The sequence below is a fragment of the Saccopteryx bilineata genome, chromosome 2 (genome assembly GCF_036850765.1).
Source record: "Saccopteryx bilineata isolate mSacBil1 chromosome 2, mSacBil1_pri_phased_curated, whole genome shotgun sequence".
Lineage (NCBI taxonomy): Eukaryota > Metazoa > Chordata > Mammalia > Chiroptera > Emballonuridae > Saccopteryx > Saccopteryx bilineata.
The window spans coordinates 215731082-215743561 of record NC_089491.1 but is presented as its reverse complement, the minus strand read 5'-3'; the positions used below and the strand labels follow the sequence as shown (position 1 = coordinate 215743561).

Here is a 12480-nt window from a genome sequence, read left to right as displayed (position 1 = left end):
CATCGGAAATAAATATGTATTTTCCGATGGCTTTAGGTGACCCCTGAGTTTTGGTCGTTCGACCCCCGCCAGGGTCGCGACCCACAGGTTGAGAACCCGCTGTCTTAGGGCCACAGGAGAAGAACACTGACGTGAATCTTCAGGTCATAGTCTGTTCAGAATATCATAGACTGAGTGCTCAAACAACTAACATAGATTTTTCACAGTTCTGGATACTGGGAAAGCCAAAATCAGTCAACCTGGTTGGGTTCTTGGTCAGGGGCTTCTTCCTGGTTTATTAACAGCTGCCTTCTTGTTGGAGAAATGGGGAGGAGGGTAGTGGGAGAACCAGTTCCCTGATCTCTTTTTATAAGGGCACTAATCCCATCCTGGGGACTCCACCCTCATGACCTTATCTATACTGTATCTAATTACCTCCTAAAGGCCCACCTTCAAATATCATTGCATTGAAATTAGGACTTCAAAATATGAATGTTGTGGGGACTCAAATATCCATTCCGCAGCCAAGGCTCCATTGGAGCAAAGATGGCCTGGGCGCTGGGGATGGCTCTGTGGCCTCTGCCTCAGGCGCTAGAGTGGCTCTGGTCGCAACATGGCGACGCCCAGGATGGGCAAGAGCATCGCCCCCTGGTGGGCAGAGCGTCGCCCCTGGTGGGCGTGCTGGGTGGATCCCGGTCGGGCGCATGCGGGAGTCTGTCAGACTGTCTCTCCCTATTTCCAGCTTCAGAAAAATGGAAAAAAAAAAAAAAATCTGGTCCTATTTTCTCACAACATCACATAAATCAGCTTATGAAATTTACTATGCTTTATGTTACTTGGCATTTTCATAACTTTCACTGGTGCATGTGTCAGAAATCTCGATTCTGTAACCTCTGGCTTCAGAAAGCTTTATATCAGTGTTGATATGCTGCCTGCATCCCAGCATACAACTGTGGGTATCTATTGGGGGCTGGCCTTGTTGGCTCCGCCTTCTTTTGTTCATCTCGGTTAGAATTTTGTGGGCCATTGACCAGGTAGGAAAATTTCATGGCAAGGTTCAATTAAAATATTCTCATAGGGATTTTTATGTGTTGGTTATCCTAGTACTGACTGGTTTGTGGTCTCTAATAGTTTAGGCTATCAATCTATGACCTTTAAATGACTATAATGGTGCTCCTGTTTTGGACAGTTCTATTAAAAGTAAAAAAAATCTTCTGAAATAGAATAATGAGTGAAGGTTCTACAGAGGCAAATATCTGCTTAATACTGGGAATACTTTTCTATTAGATACAGATATAAAAATAGAATAAACTATCTTATACATGTAGATCATAAATGGCACTCGAGCAGGGTATTATAATAGATGTAGACAAGCTTATTTTAAAATTTATCTGTAATTTATAGCCAAAACAATTTTGAAAAAGAAGAATAAAATTGCAGAAAGTATGCTACTCAATTTTAAGACTATTTACAAAGCTACATTAATCAAAGTAATGTAGTAGACATATAGACCAATGGATCAGACTAAAGAACCCAGGACATACCTGCAAAAGAAATTGCCAATTAATTTTTGAAAAAGGTGCAAAAGCAATTCAGTGGAGTTTGTTATATGTCCAGTATACCACAATAAAGCTGTTTTTATTTTCTTACACGAGAAGCAGGGAGGCGGAGTGAAAGACTCCCACATGCGCCTCAACCAAGATCCACCCAGCAAGCCTCCTACCAAGAGATGTTCTGCCCTCTGGGTTGGCTCCTCCATTGCTAAGCAACCGGGTTATTTTAGTGCCTGAAGCGAGGCCATGGAGTCATCCTCACTGCCTGGGGCCAACTTGCTCCAACCCAGCCATAGCTGCGGGAGGGGAAGAAAGAACAGAGAGAGAGAAGGGAGAAGGGAGAGGATGGAAAAGTAGATGGCTGCTTCTATGGTGTGCCCTGACAGGAAATTGAACCCAGGTTGATGCTCTACCACTGAGCAATCAGGCCAGGGCCTAAAGCTGTTTTAAAAAAAAAAAGACATGCTCAGTTAACAAGAAATTCTCTGTAGGAGCAACTTATTAATTTGGTTGTAACCCTTCTACCTTAGTGTTGTAAGAGTCCACTGACTTTTATAGAGAACCCAAAGAAAGTGTTCAGAGTAGAATCCATATCTTTAAGTGTTCTGCATTAAATATATTTAAAAGATTAGATTTGCCATTTACAAGACTTCTTTTGAATATAGAAAACACATAACATTATTACCAACATTATTAACTTTATATCATCAGCAACAATCTCTACGTGACCAGGAAAATAATTGTGTGTATATAATTCAGTATCTTTTTGAAGTCTAAGCAAAAAATGTGTTACTTAAAGATAAATCTGGTTGTGTCGCTCCCCTCTCTCTGCAAGAAATGAGCTACACTCTCTGAACCTAATGGTCCTTCACCATGCAGTTCACGCCTGGGTTTTCAGCCACATCTCTGCTACTTATGGAAGCCATCTTTCGTTGCAGCCACGCAGTTGCTTGTTGTTTTACAAACATCAGAATCTATTTCTCACTTCAGTAACTTTGCACGTGCCTTCTGTTGGAATATTTTTTCACCCTTTTTAACTGGCAAATTCCTATTGCTTTTAGCTTCTGTTTACAGTCATACTATTTGTAAAGCCTTCCCTGTTCTCCCTTCCAGGGCCTCTCACATGTAACTTTATTTCTGTGATGACTTTAAGCCTACATCTGTCACCCTTTCCCTAAGACAACTCTCATGTGCCAAGCCGCCAAGACAGAGCTATACATAGTAGATACATGGAAGGTGTTCAGTCCACATTAAATGAATTAATAACTCTAAATTCCATTCTAGCTCCATGGCGTGGTATTAACACAATTAAAAAGATGTCATTTCTCTATCTCAACACCATCCTATGATGCTCATTGGATAAAAAGTTGCACTGTGTAGTCATATTATTTGTGAGGGAAAATGCAGTCATTTTCAGCAGCTTGTTGGATTGAAAATAAACAATACTTTAATACTGAACTTGTTCTTACTCAGGATTTGAAGTGGGCATGGGCATGTTATTGCTCCAGATTGATTTATCTTTGTAATTCTTTTTTGGCTTGCAGCCGTCATTATGAGATGATTACCATTCTTCTTAGGGCTGACCTCATTTTCTTGTGCACTATATGCTTTGGCTTTGAAAGGGAAATCTGTTGAGAAAAATCAGCTTCTGCTTTCTCGGTTCCCATGGGGATCTGAATTCTGAAATTTTTATAAAAATAGATTTCATTTAAGAGAGCAACTATTCTAAAATTAATAATTAAATAATGGGGAAAGCAAAGATGCATGATTTTTTAAAAAGCATTACATTTTATGAATACAGTGTTTTTTAGTATTTATATTTTACCCTTTTCTTATTATAGGATAGCATGTGTTCTGAGTTGGGACAATGCTGTTTTTCCTCATCACCTGAAACCCCCTCTCTAACAGCATAAGAAATGTTTGGCCGAGTACTGCGATAATATGCTGCTATAACTGGTGCCTGACTCATCTGTTTTTTCAGTATTGGCACTGTAAAGAACTGAGTCATGTGTCTCGTGTCAGAATTGAGTGATAATTTTAAAGTCAAAAATAAAATGAACCCTTTAGAATAGTAAAGTGAAAAATCAAAGCAACCTGTGGGCTGAAGGTTTTCAGAGCTACTATTTGAATGTTTCCCGAGGTGTAATATTATACTCTTTACATTTTTGTGCAGCAAGTGGAAAAGTGCAAGCTCAGAACTCACTTGTACTATTAAGAAAAAGATGATACTAAGGATGATTCTAGTTTTTCTGCAATCAGCTAAAAGCTTTGATTCTCTGTTTATTATGGGCTTTGTAAAGTTGACAGTGGCCAAGTGCTTATCTAAGGGGCCAGGGTCATTTTGGCAAGTGGACACTCACCTAGGTTGGAGAGACACCTGTGAAGCCTATTTCTGTTTCTCTTCCCTAGAATAAAAGGATTCGCAGCATGGGCACCTGGGTCAGATATCCAAGGTATAAGCCTCAAGGCACAGGAAGAAACTAATACCATAGCCATATGGAGAGCTGCTCCAGACTAAAATCACCAAGCTCATTCATCTGTTGCATCATTTTTTTAACTCTGAAAGTGGCACCAAAAAAATATTTGGGGAATCTATGAGTCTGTTTCTGTTTTGTTGTTGGCATAGGTTGTTTTTTAGATTCTACATATACTTGATGTCATATGGTATTTGTCTTTCTCTAACTGACTTATTTTACTTAGCATAATACCCTTTAGCGTAATATCCATGCTATCACAAATGGTAAAGTTTCTTTCTTCTTTATAACTGAGTAATATTCCATTGTATAGATATACCACAGGTTTTTTTTATCCACTTGTCTATTGATAGATGCTTGGGTTGCCTCCATATCTTGACTATTGTAAATAATGCTTCAATGAACACAAGGGTGCATATATTCTTTCAAGTTAGTATTTTAGAAAATATTTGGGAAACATTTTGTAAAGTATATGATTGTTTAACCACTATACTACACACCTTAAACTAACACAAAATACTATTCAATGTAAACTATAATTAAAAATAAAATAAATGTAATTTGAAGGTAATGGAGAAAAAATTAAAAAATAAAACTATTTTAAAAATCTTTGGGGAAATTGAGTTTCAGAATGTAGCTGCCCTTCAAGTAGTTCACCCTTAGATCTTTTTTTTCCCCCAAAGTTAGAAGTGGGGAGGCAGTCAGACAAACTCCCACATGCACCCAACAAGGATCCACTTGGCATGCCCACCAGGGGGCAAAGCTCTGCCCATCTAGGGCATTGTTCCATTGCAACTGGAACCATTCTAGCACCTGAGGCGGAGGCCATGGAGCCATCCTCAGCAACCAGACCAACTTTGCTCCAATGAAGTCTTGGCTGTGGGAGGAGAAAAAAGAGATAGAGAAGAAGGAGAGGGGGAAGGGTGGAGAAGCAAATGGGTGCTTCTCCTTTGTGCCCTGACTGGGAATTGAACCCGGGACTTCCACATGCCAGGCCAATGCTCTACTTCTCAGCCTACTGGCCAAGGCCACCCTCAGATCTTTTTGAAGCTCATTTTCTCTGTCTCCTTACTTAGCTTTGGCCCCGGAAGTTTTGCAAAACAGAATACAGTAATGGCTGAGAAAATAATATTTATGTAGTTTGTGAATCAAAAAATACAGTGAAACCTCACTAATATAATAGTAGAGGGAAAATCCCCTTATATGTCAAAAGAAAGTCATAACTCATAGCTCATAAGCCTTTATGTCTGGAGAATACTCAACATAATACAGATAACTTAGATCTGGGATATGTTGATGATAGGATGACTGTGGATTAGAGGCAAAGTGACACAGACTGTGAGTAAAGTAAAATCTATGTGTTAGGAGTCAGATTTAGATAAGGAAAAGAATGAGGGCTTCCAATGTCTTACACATCCTTTTAGAAAGGGAATCTGAAGCCTTTTATCATCAACAGAAGAGTGATTATCTTTGAGGGGGGATGGCATATTAATTGTGAATGAGCATAGGTAGGCTGACTGAGATGATGTAAGTTGTATATGTTGATGGGTGGATGGTTACATGGCATATAAATAAAACCATAAAATTCATCAAGTATCACACTTAATATTTATGTACTTTATAATTATACCTCAATAAAGATTAAAAAAACAGAGATGGGGTAGAACTAGACAGAACCTTGATTTTATACTTCTCCCAAGAATAAATAGTCCCTTGATGTAACCTTAACTTTGTTTCTTCTCTAACACCTGTGAAAAACATTAAAAACATTTTTTTCATAATAACTGAGATTCTTCAGAATGTGATTTTTTTCTCAGTATTATGTAGACAATAATTTTCTTTCTTTTTTAAACATCTCACAATTAGCTATGTGGCTCTGTAACCACCCTCAAAGTCAGTATCAGAACTTTATGGTAATATTGGGTAACTTAACAAAAATGATAATGGTAATAACTCATGTTTATTGAGCACCTATAATGTTCTAGCACTCTGGTTACATATATACTCATTTCTTTCTTATGCCTCATGAGTTAAGTATAATAAACATTCATTTTTTTTAACCAAAATAAAATTTTTTAGTGAGGTTGAACAGCCAATGTATGGTCACATTGTGAAATGTGGCAGAAATGAACATCTGTCTGTTACCAAATCACAGTCTTAGTCTCTGTGAACTGGACCACCTCCCAGCAGTCTCTAAAGTCTCATACAGAAGCACATCTGCATTTTCAAGTTAGGCTTTTATTGCTTTTTATGTGTTTCTGGATAAAAAAAATTGGGAAAAATATATTAATTCTAAATAATATACCATAATTTGATCATGAGGTGCCATATGAAAAAACTAAGGGTAATTAATATTATCAAAACAATAAAAGTTTATCAAAAAGGGACCACTTTTTTTTTCTGATTTTATCTCTGAGTTATGTTTTAATTCACTTAAATTTTCCAGTTTATAGAATTTAAACATTTTAAAATATTTTAAATATTTTTCAAAAATGAAAAATATAACCTGAATACATCCTTAACTTCTTAAACAGAGCACACATTCTACTATATATGAACTGTTCTTGATCTTTGGCTATCATTAGACTCTTGGACCTACTCAGAATGTCCCAACTTGATATTGGGTTCTTTTTTATTTTTTACTATTTACTTTTACTGTATATTGTATTCCAAAATTACTATTATATTGCCATTCTTTATAAGGCATCCTGAATTCTGAAATTTTTAAGCTTAACATGTATAATGTAATTACTTAATTCTATATATATTGCAAAGTGATTACCACAATAAGTTTAGTGAACATCCATCATCTCATATAGTTACAAATTTTTTCCTTGTGATGAGAACTTTAAGGATTTATCTCTTAGCAACTTTCCAATATACAGTACAGCATTGTTAGCTATGTTGTACATTACATTCCCAGTACTTAGATATCTTGTAAATGGAAGTTTGTACCTTCTGACCACCTTCATCTAATACCCCCATCCGACACTCACCCCTTGCCTCTGGCAACCTCTAATCTAACCTCTCTTTTTATAATTTTGTAAATTTTTTAAAATTCCATGTGTAAGTGAGATTATACAGTATTTGTCTTTCTTTATCTGACTTATTTCACTTAGCGTAATATCCTCAAGCATCATTCATGTTATCACAAATAACAGAATTTCCTTCTTTTTATGGCCGAATAGTATTCTTGTGTGTATGTGTGCTTGTATGGGGGTATCTGTGTGTACATTATACATCTTCACCCACCCATCTGTCAATAGACACTTAGGCTGTTTCCACATCTTGGCTATTGTGAATAATGCTGCAGTGAACGTGGGCTTGCAGATATTTCTTTGACAGAGAGTTTGTTTACTTCAGATAAATACTCAAAAATGAAATTACTAAATCATATGGTGATTATACTTTTATTTAACTTTTTGAGACTCTTTCATTCTGTTTTACATAATGACTGCAATAATTTATATTCCCACCAACAGTGCAGGAGGTTGCTCTTTCTCCAGGTCCTCACCAGCATTTGCTATCTTGTCATTTTGATGCTAGACATACTAACATTACCCTATTGTAGTTTTGATTTGCATTCCCCTAATCATTAGTGATTAATACATTTCATCTACCTGTTAACAATTTTATTACTTCTTTAGAAAAATTTCTATTCTGTTTTATTGCCCATTGTTAGTTGGATTATTTGGGAGGGGCATTATTGAGCTATCTGTGTTCTTTATTGAACTATCTGTGTTCTTTATATATTTTAGATATTAACCACTTATGAGATATATGATTTGCAAATATTCTTATTTCATCAGTTTCCTTTTAATTTTGTTGGTTATTTCTTATTGATTTTTTATATGAAGTTCTTATAGCTGTGTTTTCTCTCCTTTATTGTTGACTTTTTCACAGTTATCAGTATGCTATTTCACTGGATTTACTGCTTCAAAACACCTTTTAGACAAAGGAAATGTTAATAGACACACAATAGAGCTAAAAATACAGATAACAGAGCCTTTATAATAGTTTTTAAAATTATAATAAATAAGCAACATGGGGAGATCTGAAAGGTCTTTCTCTTTCTCTTTTTTTAAAGTACAGATGTTAATTTTTGTCCAGCCTCCTTTTTGCATGGAGTAGAAAATTTTAGATTTTTTCCAAAGGTATTTTTTTTCTCCTCTGCATGCTATATTTTAGTTGTTATGATACCCTGAATAGTTAATATCCAGATAAATGTTTTGTTGTGACTTTAAAAATGTTACCTGCTCATGACAAATTGATCATTTCCTGACAGCTCCTCATTAGCTGTCTTAACTCTCCAAGAGGCCATAAAGGTGAATGTTCTTCAAGAGTCGTCTCCAGGCAACATGATTCCAGGCAGATAGATAAAGCAAATGGCACAAATGTGAACAGAAATGAGATAAAATGCTGAGCTTGGAGAAAGGAAAAATTTAGAAGAAATGTAGAAGTATTTGAGATATACATGAGAATATTCTAGTGTTTGGAGAGAGGAGTTAAAAGAAAAACATTTAATCTATCATCTATTTCTTAAATTAGACTATGGTATTTTAAATTATTTATTCAGGACTTTAATAACATTTGAATTTTTAATGAATATAATGTAATACTCAATAACATACTTTTAAAATTATAATTTTGATTCAATTTTGATCATATAGCTTAAATTATTTTTTATTTTCTAAGAATGAAATGAGTGGTTAAGGAATGCAGGACTTAAATATTTGAAAGTATGCCCACCACTCAAGAACAGACTCCAAGTTATCTCACTAGTACCCTAAATAAATAACATCCCTGCATATTTTCTCCATTATAATATGTCTCTAGGTGTTTTAATATTGATAACATGACCCTACTGAGATTAGACTTGATGTCACAGAGACTGATATTTTTTTGTGTGGACTTCAATGCAACTCTAAAATTGAAAGTTGTGGGAAAAAAATGTTTAACTCATTATGAGTTTCACCTATTTTTATTTTCTTTGTAACACCTACCTCCAGAATCAAATATAACATAAACACTTTTGACTACAACAAATATACTCTGATCATATCTATAGAACAGAATATAAACATTTGGGAAAAAACAAACTAGTACATGTGAACAAGGAATAAAAAAAAGAAAAATTCATCTTAAAAAATACGCACCTGCAGAAGCAGAGCAGCACCTGTTCCACATGTCATATGAAAGATGAGAGCATTTAAATAAGATGCCTAGTCTTAACTTTAACATTAGCTGCAGCTCACTGGTGTATTGCAACCTAGAGACAAACAGGATGAAAAATAAAATATATTTGGAGTTAAATATATTATAAATAGATTATGACACCTGTTTCAGGAATACAAGAAATCTGTAACCTCTAATAGAAAAGACAGACACTGTAATAGCTCAGCCTTGTAAGTGCAAACACCAAGGTAAGTTGTAAGGGCCAAGATAAGTTAACTATTTTCTATTTGCTGTAGGATTTACTGCCTGAAATAATTAGTGGTTAGGAAGCACACTGTGACTTTAACTTTCTTTTAAAATGCTTGAATTTATAAATAACTTATTCTTTTCTTATTGTTCAATAAATGTAACTTACTCTTCTTGTCAAACTTGCTATGCATTTTCAAATTCTCACTGATGACCTCAGAAGTAAACAACATTTATATCTCCATTTGATCTCTTTTTGAAAGACAAAAGAACAGGTATGAAATTTACACATAGTCATTGAATTCTGTCCATGCTGTGTTTTGAATCAAGAAAGAAAGCCTCCCTAATCTATTTGTCTTTACAACATCTCTGTCTTTAGTTCTTTGCCTTCCTCTCTAGACTATTCCAAATTGTCAAGGCATATGATTTGATTTTATTACATCTTCAGTGCATAAATTAGTGCTTTAGTTTTAAAATTTAAGTGGACTTTTTTAGGATGCAAAGAATATTTCACTATTAATGTGTTTATGGGCTTGGATTATCTGGCTTTGTTATTGCTTTTACTTTTCTACTCAGATATTATGCTTACTTCTTTTATGAGCTGCTAGGACAAGCAAAACAAGGTTATCTGTTGTATGTTTCTTTCACATTTATTAAAATATATTTATTTGTTGGCACTTCTAATAATTCTCATCACCTTTCATGGTGTGCTCTTCATCTTCAGAACATCTACAGACCATTGTTAATTCTTACACTTCTGAGAACTAGATAACTGGGCATTGCTGGTCAGATTTTTATTTAGTCTAACTGCGGGAATCCTGCCATGGATTCAAAGTGAAAATGAGACCATTGTCTCCACTTTATAGATGGAAAATATGAGGCCAAATGATTATGTGGTGGACCAAGAGGAAAGAGAGAGTCTGTGTGAACAGAGTGGAAAAGCTTTTTCAATTTAAGCTCTCCTTCCTAGGTCTTTTGTATCCATCTTCTTGCAAACTCTATTGGTTATAGAAAACAGAGTGAACCTGTGTATAATGCTTTAGAAAGCTCTGCATGAAACTTTCTCTAAGAATTGTAACACATGATAAAATGAAAGAAAAACATTGTTTAATAATCACGCCAAGATTTGTTCATCCTAAGTTTAGCACTGGGGACTTGGAGAGCATCCACTCAAAACAGTCATTGGCCACCTCAATGATTGTGCTATAAGGACATATGTCAATTACTAGGACTTTTTAGAGGAAGCAACTTTCTTTTTCTTTGAACCTCTGAATAGTACATAGACCAAGCATGATGCTTCATAGATAAGCACAACACAGCTCTATCCCACTACCGTTTTACAAAAAGATTTCCTCTCTGATACTTGAAAAACTAGCAGATCTATGATTTTTCAGCTCACTTTTAGCCCATAAGTCTTCCAAGTCTCAAAACACTCTGATTTGGAAATTTTTTAGACTTCATGCCAGGCTTCTCCTCATCTCCTGAGATGGTTTTTAAGAAAGAGGGTTGTGTCCACTTGGTCTCTTTTTCCATCCATGTCTCCCCCAGCAGGCACTCTCCTCCTAGTGCAAGCCCCCCCTCCAGAGGGAGAGCTATGGGAAGAGACAAAGGAAGGGTACAGGAAAGTTCTGGCTCTGCTCCTGATACTTAGCTAGTTTCCTGCTCTCTGACAGCAGCCTGCAGGACTTAGAGCTTATTCCCTGCTGGCTTGATGACCTTGCTGGCATCTAATTTAAGTGGCCTCTGTCCCTTCTTTCTTGCACTACCTTTTGGCTTTCCATTGTCCACTCCATACACAAATTTAGCAGTTCCCACTGTTGCAGCCCTGTTGTCTCCAAGATGGTTCTCTCAGGACCTGGAACAGCTCCCCAACCAGCTCTCTGTCCCACAGGTGCTACACGTGGCCCACAGAGAGACAAAGCTCTGACTTGTTAAGGAAGAACATTTGTGTTCCGCGCAATCTGTATATGTTGAAGCCCTAGCCTCCAATGTAACGGTTTTAAGAGGAGAGGTTTCTGGGAGTCAATTAGGTGTAGATTAGGTTTTGATGTGGGTGCTCTATGATAGCGTTAGCTCCCTTTTAAAAACAGAAAGAAACATCAAGGCTTTCTCTTTGCCATGAGAGGACACAGTGAGAAAGCAATTGTCTGCAAGAAGAAAGGGGTGTCTCATCAAGAACTGAATCTGTTGGTACCTGATCTTCAACTTTCCAGCCTCCAGAACTGTGAGAAAATAAATATCTGCCTTTTAAGTCACCCAGTCTGTGGCATTTGTTATGGCAGCCCTAGCAGACATTGCCTTGTATTTGACTGGTATATTAATTCCCCAAACCCAGCTCTTGTGCCCTCCCTGCCTCTACACCCACAGACTTCCTCCAGCAAGAAAACACTGCATTCGGTTCATTTTTCCAAGCTTTCCAATTTTCCTTCCCATTGTTCAAGAATACGATTCTTTTTCAGCCATTTTGATCAGCTCGCTGATATTTTCTGCACTCACATTCTGCAGCTCTTTATTACTAGAGCTTCCTGTGTGCCCGTTCTCCACACGTGTGTTCGGCCTCCCTCCTGTTTGCCCTTCGATTCTGCTCTTCTGGACTTGGACGTGTCCCAAATGCACTGTGTCCTCTCCTTCCTCCAACATCTTTCTCTTGCCTTTCTGTACTAGTTTTTTGTAGGTGCTGTAACAAATGACCCCAAACTGTAGCTTAAAACAACAGAAATTTGTTTTCACAGTTCTGGGGGCCAGAAGTCTGAAATCAAGGTGTCACAGTGTCAGCAGCATTGGGCTCGCTGCAGAGGTTCCACGGGAATCTTTTCTTGCCTCTTCTAGTTTCTGGAGGCTATTGTCATTCTTTCGCTTGCTCAACCCTCTGTTTCCATGGTCACATTGCCTTCCTCTGTTTGTCAAATCTTTCCTATGTGTCTCTTATAAGGATATTTATCATTGAATTTAGAACCATCCAGATATTTAGGGTGATCTCTTGATCTCAAGATTCTTAACTTAATTGCATCTGCAAAGACCCTTTCCAAATAAGGTCACATGCACAGGTTCTG

At 36.7% G+C, this 12480-nt stretch overlaps 1 protein-coding gene across 2 annotated transcripts in view; it reads left to right on the top strand.

The window, feature by feature from the left end:
• Positions 1–12480, top strand: part of CYYR1 (cysteine and tyrosine rich 1) — a 139872-nt gene that overhangs the window by 49072 nt on the left and 78320 nt on the right. The window lies entirely within an intron of this gene.